Below are 10,758 nucleotides of genomic sequence, written 5' to 3' on the forward strand. Positions count from 1 at the left end.
TCTTGAACTGCTGCAGTCTATGTGGTGTAAGTACACCCACAGTGGTGTTAGAAAGTGTGTTCCAGAATTTTATCCAGCAACAGTGAAGGAACAGCAATATAGTTCCAAGTCAGGATGGTGTGTGGCTTGGAGGGGAACATGCAGGTGGTGTTACCATGTGTCTGCTGCTCTTGTCCTTCTAGATGGAAGTCGTGGGTTTGCAAGTTCCTGTCAAAGGAGCCTTGGGAGTTTCTGTAGTGCATCTTGTAGATGGTACACATTGTGCGTTAGTAATGGAGGGAGTGAATGTTTAAGATGGTGGATGGGGTCTCAGTGAAATGGGCTGTCTTGTCCAGGATGGTTTTGAGCTTCTTGGGTGTTGTTGGAGCTGCACTCATCCAGGCAAGTGGAGAGTATTCCATCACACTCTGGACTTGTACATTGTAGTTGGAGCACAGGATTTAGGGAGATGGAAGTGAATTACTTGCCACAGAATTCCCAACCTCTGACCTGCTCATATAGCCACAGTATTTATATGGCTATTCCAGTTCAGTTTCTGGTCCATGGTAACCCCAAGATGTTGATAGTGCAGGATTCACTAACGCTGAAGATATTGAATGCCAATGATCATTAGATTCACTCTTGTTGGTGATGGTCACTGCTTGGCATTTGTGTGGCACAAATTTCACCTGCCACTTTTCAGACCAAGCCTGCATGTGTCCAGGTCTTGCTGCATGTGGACTGCTTCAATAACTGAGGAGTCATGAATGGTGCTGAACATTGTTGAATCATCAGTGAACACCCCTATTTCTAACCTTATGACGTAGAGAAGGTCATTGATAAAGCAATTGAAGATGGTCAGACCTGGGACATTACTCAGAGAAACTCCTGCAGTGATGTCCTGGGAGAGGGATGACTGGCCTCCAACAACCACAACCATCTTTCTTTGTGCTAGGTATGGCTCCAACCACTGACTCTAGTTTTGCTAAGGATCCTTGATACCACACTCGATCAAATGATATAAGCGCAGTCACTCTCACCTCATCTCTGGAATTCAATTCTTTTCTCCATGTTTGGACCAAGGCTGGAATAAGGTCAGGAGCTGACTGATCTTGGTGGAACCCAAACTGAGCATCAGCGTGCAGGCTATTTTTGTTTACATGCCACTTGATAGCATCACTTTGCTGATGATTGTGAGTAGATGGTTGGGGAGGTAACTGGCCAGAATTGATTTGTCCTGCTTTTAATGGACAGCACCTACCTGAGCAATTTTCCATATTGCTGGGCAGATGCCAGTGTTATAGCTGGACAGTAGCAGCTTGGCTAGGGGTGTGGCTATTTCTGGAGCACAAGTCTTCAGTACTATTGCCAGGATGTTGTTGAGGTGCATAGTTTTTGCAATATGCAGAGCCTTCAGCCAATTCTTGATATCACACAGAGTGATTCAAGTAACTGAAGGCTGTTAGACTTCATCTTGTTGGCACATTTGTGTAACTAATAAGACTTAGGTTATAAAATTGTACTATACATAAGCTTCGTGAAAACTGTCTCTGCCAGAAAGGGAGAGAAAGCAAAAGAGAGAGGGAGGGAGAGGGAGAGAGAAGGATCCACTAGAGTTGAAGTCTTAAAGCTGCAATGGATTTGTATGTGTGTTAGAATTAAGTTGACTAAGTTAAAATCTTAAAGGGCATTGTGAGTCAAGAGACAGGTTCAAGGAACCAAGGAACCAGAAGTCCTGGGATCTACAGAAAGATAGACTGACAACTTGTGTATTGTGCTATGCCTCAACTAGTGGAATGTTAGTTATTTATCTTTGTTGTCCAATTAACCTTGTTAGTTTGCATTCTAAATTATTGATTAAATTCCAAATTCCTACAGTTTATGGCAACTGCAGCAGGACGGGGGAAAAAGGGACAGTCTTTTTCCAAAGGCAAGTCGAAGAATAAAAAGTGCTTTTTCTGACTTTTCAGGCATTGAGTTGATTGCCTGGTTACCAGCCTTCTCTAAGGGACAAGACAAGGAAAAGTGGAGGTTAAACAATTTTGTATAGACGTTTGGGTCTCTCATAGAGCTAGACTTCGCTAAGATATATAAGTCTACATGGATAACAGGAGCAATATGATTGTAATGGGAACAATGATAGCAGATATCTTGAGGAAAAGAGTTAGACGAATTAGCAGAGCAAGTTCAGAGGGACTCCAGGATGTAATAACAGAACAGTTAAGGGGAATAGAGTACCCTTAGAGGAAGTGATAAAGTTCATTCAGAAATGGGTGGACCAAGAAAAAATTAGAGCAGATAAGGCTCCAAGGTTGATTACATTTGCAGCCCTTTATTGTGCAGAAAGGGATGAAGTGCAAAGTAAGAGTGTCATAGCACCACAACACAATGAGTTTACAAGCAGAAAATGTTATGCATGTATTGCAGGAGGCAAAGCAATCATTGAAACAGTCTCAGAAGGAAAACATAGGTCTCAGATAGAAATTGTACACAGGGTGCTCTGGGAATCGATTAAGCAGTCTCACAGGGAGACAGATCATAGCCCGCGTAAAGTAGAGACTTAGCAGTTGAAAAAGAAACTAGAAAGACAGCAGCAGGTAGTAATTTCAGTGGTGACTACTAGGTCCCAGGATTCAGATGATAAGGCAAGTGATTTGGAAGATTACAAGATAGTGGAGATAATATGGAGATGGTTCTGCTCCTTCAGTGGCTTTGGCTCCAGTAGCAGTATTACAGACACAGTGTGAGGCAAATCTTCATGAAGGAATATTAGTGTACAGGATAACTTTGAACAGTTTGACACCTAATGAATTAGGCTTGTGGAGCTGGGAACTATTAAGTCAGAGACTTGTCCGATGATGTTGTACATTCAGTATCAGTTTTTCAGGCTGGGATGCAGAGTTAGAGGAAGACGATTGTAAGAAAGTAATTCTTGTAGTGTGCAATTCAGGATTTAAGATGGGATCTCATCCTGATATATATCAAAGAACAGTAAATGAGTATTAGATGCAGTTCTTTGAGGGTAAGGTGTTGAGAAAATGGACATTAATGAAAAGATGAGGTTTATTAAGCAGGGACCAGAGGAGCATCTGGGAGCATTTCCCGATGGCTGTACGAGTTCTCAGTCTTATCTCAGGGAAAGCCTCCTCCCACATTGGCAACAAGGTTTGATCAGGGTCCTTTCAAGAGTGCTTTTCTTAAGCAGAGCAGGCCAAAGTTATGAGCAGTGTTAGGCTACATCATTAATAGTACAACTCTGTGGTTTGTAATTGAGGACCATGTGGATAGAGCTTGGGATAAGGTAAAAGACAGTATCCAGGTTAAAGGAGCACTAGTTAAACAGCCTATCTCTATGATGGAAGGATGGAGAGGAGTTTCAGAATTTTGAGGTAAACGTGAGTTCTCCTGTTATAGCTGCGGGAGAGCAGGGCACATAGCAAGGGAGTGTAGACAGATTAAGCGGGCAAGAATGGAGAGATTGCCTGAGGGGGGATCATCTCCGAGATCTCATGCGTACACTTCCCAATCAGTGTCCAATTCTGAAGGCAAAAGCACTGAAACAAAATCAAAAGCTAATGAAATTATTGATTTAAGTGAGAGGTTTGCAAAACTGGTAGCAGTCATGGCTATGCAGATCCAGATATGAGAGGGCAAAAGGATCCCCAGTGTGTGCAGCTACAACACAGTCCTTGACAGACTCAACACAGCAAGCAGCAGCACTAGGACCAAACCTTCTTGGCTGGAAAAGAGCTTCCAACGCGATGTGCATGGGTGACTGGAGATTTTGGCCAAATTACCAGGGGGTAAAACTCAAATTATGCTTGTCGATACCCATTCTGTTGTTGTCATCATCCACACATCAAGCCCTGAACATCGAGCAAGGAAAGGCAAGGGGTCGAATTTTTGTAGTAGTCAGATTAAATTGAACAGGTTTAATGGAGAAGAAGCAATGTGTATGAAGGAAATGCCTTGATCCTTAACTTAAAAGACATGCCATTAATTGTTGAAACAGTATTTATGAACACTGTTAATGGAAATAAGAGATAAAAACAAAAAAACTGCGGATGCTGGAAATCCAAAACAAAAACAGAATTACCTGGAAAAACTCAGCAGGTCTGGCAGCATCGGCGGAGAAGAAAAGAGTTGATGTTTCGAGTCCTCATGACCCTTCAACAGAAGGGTCTGTTCTGTCGAAGGGTCATGAGGACTCGAAACATCAACTCTTTTCTTCTCCGCCGATGCTGCCAGACCTGCTGAGTTTTTCCAGGTAATTCTGTTTTTGTAATGGAAATAAGATACTGGGCAGTGATGTGTTAAAGCAGTATCAGGCTATTGTTTATTATAACCAAGGCAGCATTTGGATACATACAGAAACTGGTGGACTGCCGGTTGAGATTTCAAATGCTCATTTGGGTCTTTGAAACTAAAGGGGTTTCAGCATGTGAAGTTCCTTGCCATTTGGATAATCAAGTCCAGGGGATAATTAGAGAGCGTTTGTTAGTTTTTCCTTGGAGTAAGCACAATTGTGGGAAATTGCAGGGTGAAGAAATAATTAACAGACTTTGTCATTCTTTTCTCAAACAATGCCCAATTCCCAGCGAAAGCATTCCTTTTTTGGAAGAGATAATAGAATCACTCTTGAAGCAGAGTGTGTTAAGTCAAAGCACTTTCATACCCAATTCACCCATATGGCCAGTGAGAAAGCCAGAGAATTCTTGAAGATTGAAGGTCATCCACAGAGTTAAATAAGGCAATGCCTAAATGCGCACCCAGTTTACTAAGTGGATAGAGGCATTTCTTTGTAGGTTGAATAGTACACTTACAGCGGCAAAGATATTGAAAGGGAAACAAAGATAGGAATGAAAGACCGAAAAGTAGAAAGCAAAAGTGGAAGGCAGAGGAAACAACGGCTAACAAATAGGGCTACATTACAAAAAAAAAGTGTAAAAATGTTAAAAAGACAAGTCTAAAGGCACTGTATCTGAATGCATGGAGCATTCGCAATAAGGTAGACAAATTAACATCGCAAATAGATTTAAATGGGTATGATATAATTGTGATTATGGAGACATGGTTGCAGGGTGACCAAGGCTGGAAACTGAATATCCAAGGATGCTCGATATTTATGAAGGTCAGGTAAACAGGAAAAGGAGATGGTGTGGCATTGTTAGTTAAGGATGAAATCAGTGTAATATTGAGAGAGGATATTGGCTTAGAAAATCTAGATGTAGAGTCAGTCTGGATGGAGCTAATAAGCCACAAGGGGCAGAAAACATTAGTGGGAGTTGTGTATAGGCCTCCAAACAGTAAGGAAGCGAGCGGCATTAAACAGGAAATTAGAGATGCATGTAACAAGGGTGATCATGGGTGACATTAATTTACATGTAGACTGGGCAAACCAAATTAGCAATAATACTGTGGCAGATGAAATCCTGGAGTGAACAAGATGGTCTTTTTAGACCAGTATGTTGAGGAAAGAACTAGGGAACAGGCTATCCTGGACTTAGTATTGTGCAATGAGAAGGGTTTAATTAATAATCTAAAAGCAAAAAACTGCGGATGCTGGAAATCCAAAACAAAAACAAAAGCACCTGGAAAAACTCAGCAGGTCTGACAGCATCTGCGGAGAGGAACACAGTTAACGTTTCGAGTCCGAATGACTCTTCAACAGAACTAAGGAAAAATAGAAAAGAGGTGAAATATGAGCTGGTTTAAAGGGGGGGTGGATCAGGTAGAGCTGGATAGAGGGCCAGTGTTAGGTGGAGATAACCAAAAGATGTCATAGACAAAAGGACAAAGAAGTGTTGAAGGTGGTGATATTATCAAACAAATGTGATAATAAAGGTACAGATAGAGCTAGTGGGGATGGGGTGGGGGAAGGGCTCGAAATAGGCTAAAAGGCAAAGATAAAACAATGGATGGAAATACATTTAAAAATAATGGAAATAGGTGGGAAAAGAAAAATCTATATAAATTATTGGAAAAAAGGGGGATCGGAAAGGGGGTGGGGATGGAGGAGAGAGTTCATGATCTAAAGTTGTTGAACTCAATATTCAGTCTGGATGCTGTAAAGTGCCTAGTCGGAAGATGAGGTGCTGTTCCTTCAGTTTGCGTTGAGCTTCACTGGAACAATGCAGCAAGCCAAGGATGGATATATGGGCATGAGAGCAGGGTGGAGTGTTGAAATGGCAAGTGACAGGGAGGTCTGAGTCATGCTTGTGGACAGACTGAAGGTGTTCTGCAAAGCAATCACCCAGTCTGCGTTTGGTCTCTCCAATGTAGAGGAAACCACATTGGGAGCAGCGAATGCAGTAGACTAAATTGAGGGAAGTGCAAGTGAAATGATGCTGCTGCTTCACTTGAAAGGAGTGTTTGGGCCCTTGGACGGTGAGGAGAGGGGAAGTAAAGGGGCTGGTGTTGCACCTTCTGCGGTTGCACGGGAAGGTGCCATGGGAGGGGATTGAGGTGTAGGGATGATGGAACAGTGGACCAGGGTGTCCCGGAGGGAACGATCCCTGAGGAATTCCTCCAGGGGGTGAAGGGAAGATGTGTTTGGTGGTGGCATCATGCTGGAGTTGGCGGAAATGGCGGAGGATGATCCTTTGAATGCGGAGGCTGGTGGGGTAATAAGGAGGACAAGGGGGACCCTATCATGGTTCTGGGAGGGAGAGGAAGATGTGAGGGCGGATGCGCGGGAGATGGGCTGGACACGGTTGAGGGCCCTGTCAACCACCGTAGGTGGAAAACCTCAGTTAAGGAAGAAGGAAGACATGTCAGAGGAACTGGTTTTGAGAGTGGCATCATCAGAACAGATGCGACGGAGGCGAAGAAACTGAGAGAATGGGATGGAGTCCTTACAGGAAGCAGGGTGTGAGGAGCTGTAGTCGAGGTAGCTGTGGGAGTCGGTAGGCTTGTAATGAATATTGGTGGACAGTCTATCACCAGAAATTGAGACAGAGAGGTCAAGGAAGGGAAGAGAAGTATCAGAGATGGACCATGTGAAAATGATGGAGGGGTGGAATTTGGAAGCAAAATTAATAAATTTTTCCAGGTCCAGACGAGAACATGAAGCAGCACCGAAGCAATCATCGATGTACTGAAGAAAAAGTCGTGGGAGGGGGCCTGAGTAGGACTGGAACAGGAATGTTCCACATACCCCATAAAGAGACAGGCATAACTGGGGCCCATGCGGGTACCCAGAGCCACATATTTTATTTGGAGGAAGTGAGACGAGTTTAGGGAGAAATTGTTCAGTGTGAGAACAAGTTCAACCAGACGGAGGAGAGTAGTGGTGGATGGGGATTGTTCAGGCCTCTGTTCGAGGAAGAAACGGAGAGCAACCAGACCATCTCGGTGGGGGATAGAAATGTGGAGGGATTGGACGTCCATGGTGAAGAGGAGGTGGTTGGGGCCAGGGAACTGGAAATTGTTGATATGATGTAGGGTGTCAGAGGAATCACGGAGGTAGGTGGGAAGGGACTGGACAAGGGGAGAGAGAATGGAGTCAAGAAAGCAAGAAATGAGTTCCGTGGGGCAGGAACAGGCTGACACGATCGTTCTGCCGGGACAGACCTGTTTGTGGATTTTGGGAAGGAGGTAGAAGCGGGCCATCTAAGGTTGGGAGACTATCTGGTTGGAAGCTGCGGAAGGAAGATCTCCAGAGGAGATGAGGTCAGTAACAGTCCTGGAAACAATGGCTTCATGTTCAATGGTGGGGTCATGGTCCAGGGGGAAGTAGGAGGAAGTGTCTGCGAGTTGACGCTCAGCCTTTGCGAGGTAGAGGTCAGTGCGCCAGACAACAACAGCACCACCCTTGTCAGCAGGTTTGATGACAATTTCAGGGTTAGGCCTGAGAGAACGGAGTTCAGCAAGTTCAGAGAGAGACAGGTTAGAGTGGGTGAGAGGAGCAGAGAAATTGAGACGACTGATGTCACGCTGACAGTTAATTAATAATCTTGTTGTGTGGGGTCTTTTAGGGAACAGTGACCATAACATGATAGAATGCTCCTTTAGTGTGGAAAGTGCAGTAGTCCTATCTGAAACTAAGGTTCTAAATCTTAACAAAGGAAACTATGAAGGTATGAAGCATGAGTTGGCTAAGATAGTTTAGGGAATTCATTCAAAGGCATGATGGTGGATAGAGAATAGCTAATATTTAAGGAGCTAATGTATGCGTTCCTTTCTGGTGCAAAAATACATCAAGAAAAAAGGCCCAGCCATGGCTAACAAAAAAAATTAAGGATAGTATTAGATCCAATGAGGAGTCATATAAATTTGCTAGAAAAAGTATAAAGTTGCTAGAAAAAGTAGCTAGCCTGAGGATTGGGAACAGTTTATAATTCAGCAAAGGGGGACCAAGAGATTGATTAAGAGGGGAAAAATAGAGTATGAGAGTAAGTTTGCAAGGAACATAAAAGCAGACTGTAAAAGCTTTTGTAAGTATGTAAAAAGAAAAAGATCAGTGAAGTGTTCCTTACAGTCTGAAATGCGAGAATTTATAATAGAGAACAAGGAAATGGCCGAGTAATTAAGCAATTACTTTATTTCTGTCTTCATGGAGGAAGACACAAATAACTTTCCAGAAATACTAGGAAGCCAAGAATCCAGTGAGAAGGAGGAATTGAAGGAATTTAGTATTAATAAAACAATAGTGCTGGAGAAATTAATGGGACTGAAAACCAATAAATCCCCAGGGCCCGATTATCCATATCCCTGGGTACTAAAGGAGGTGGCCATGGAAATAGTGCATGCATTGGCTGTCATCTTCAAGATTCTATAGATTCTTGAAAATGTCATAGCAGATTGGAGGGTGGCAAATGTAACCCCATTGTTTAAAAAAGGAGGGAGTGAGAAACAGTGAATTACAAACCGGTTAGCCTAACAACAGTTGTAGGGAAATGCCAGAGTCTATTATAAAGGATGTGATAACAGGACACTTAGAACATATCAATGGGATTAGACAAAGCCAACATGGATTTATGAAAGGGAAATCATGTTTGACAAACCGACTGGAGATTTTTGAGAGCGTAACTAGCAGAATAGATAAGGGAGAACCAGTGGATGTGGTGTATTTGGATTTTCAGAAAGCTTTTGATAATGTCCCACATAAGAGGTTAGTGTGTAAAATTAAAGCACATAGAATTGGGGGTAATATATTGGCGTGGATTGAGATTTGTTTAGCAGACAGGAGACAAAGAGTTTTTTGTTTGGCTTCTGGGCATGTGCCCAACACGTTGGAGCATAAAAGAGTGCGCAATGCCATTGGGTGAGCATCCTGACGTCATTGCGCATTTGCGTGATATTTCGCTCAGCGGGCATGCGCTAAACTTGGAAGCATGCGCCCGCTGACAATTAAGAGGGCTATTAAGCTCATTAACGGTGCAATTAACCGGGGTTTTTCACTGCCCGTCCAATGTCACGGAGCTTTTTGTAAGCCCACACTGACTTCAGCACTCGCCCTCCTCCCGCCCCCACCTTGACAGCACTGAGCATTTCAGTGTGCCTTTCACCGTTAATTGGCCAGCCAGTTTGAAATCGTGGTGGAGGGCCAATCACCGTCAAGGGTTTGTTCCCTGGCCGCTTCGGGGTCCACCGATCGTGGGCTGAACTAAAAGTCCAGCTCTAGGTGCAAATGGGTCTTTTTCGGAGTGACAGACAGTGACTAGTGGGGTACCATAGAGATTAGTGCTTGGGCCCCAGCTAATCAAAAAATTTATCAATGATTTGGATGAGGGAACCAAATGTAATGTTTCCAAGTTTGCTGACAACATGAAACTTGGTGGGAATGTGAGCGATGAGGAGGATGTTAAGAGGCCTCAAGGTACTTTAGATAGGTTGAGTGTGTGGGCAAATACATGGCAGATGCAGTATAACGTGGATAAGTGTGAAGTTATCCACTTAAATAGGAAAAACAGAATGATAGAGTATTATTTAAATGGTGATAGATAGGGAAATGTTGATGTACAAAGGGACCTGGATGTCCTTGTATACCAATCATTGAAAGCAAGTAGGCAGGTACAGCAAGCAGTTAAAAAGGCAAATGGTATGTTGGCCTTCATTGCGAGAAGACTTGAGTACAAGAGCAAGGATGTTTTACTGCAGCTGTACAGGGCTTTGGTGAGTCCACACCTGGAATATCGTGTGCAGTTTTGGTCTCCTTACCTAAGAAAAGATATACTTGCCGTACAGGGAGTGCAATGAAGGTTCACCTGACTGATTCCTGGGATGGCAGGATTGTCCTATGAGGAGAGATTGGGCCGACCAGGCCTGTATTCACTAGAGTTTAGAAGAATAAGAGGACATCTCATTGAAACATATAATATTCTGACAGGGATGGACAGACTGGATGCAGGGACAGGTTCCTCTGGCTGGGGGGTCCAGAACAAGAGGTCACAGTCTCAGGATATGAGGTAGACCATTTAGGGCTTAGATGAGGAGAAATTTCTTCAGAGGTAGAGTTCTGGACTTAAAGCTTCAAGGGATATGGGGAGAGAACTGGAATATGGCGTATTCATATTGAATGGCGGAACAGGCTCGAAGGGCTGAATGACCTACTTCTGCTCCTTTATTCTATGTCTCTATGTCTATGTTTCTACGTGATGTGTTGCTTATGTGAGAACTTCCCATACAGGTTGATAGTGACCAAGGAACTCACTTTACAGGGGAAGTCTTTTCTAAGTTACAAGAGATGATGGGAATTGGGCACAAGTTGCATATATCTCATCACCCACAGTCTTTTGGGATTGTTGAGCCAAGAAATGGAATGTTACCAAAGATGTT

The sequence above is a fragment of the Carcharodon carcharias genome, chromosome 3 (assembly GCF_017639515.1).
Source record: "Carcharodon carcharias isolate sCarCar2 chromosome 3, sCarCar2.pri, whole genome shotgun sequence".
In the NCBI taxonomy this organism is placed as follows: Eukaryota; Metazoa; Chordata; class Chondrichthyes; order Lamniformes; family Lamnidae; genus Carcharodon; species Carcharodon carcharias.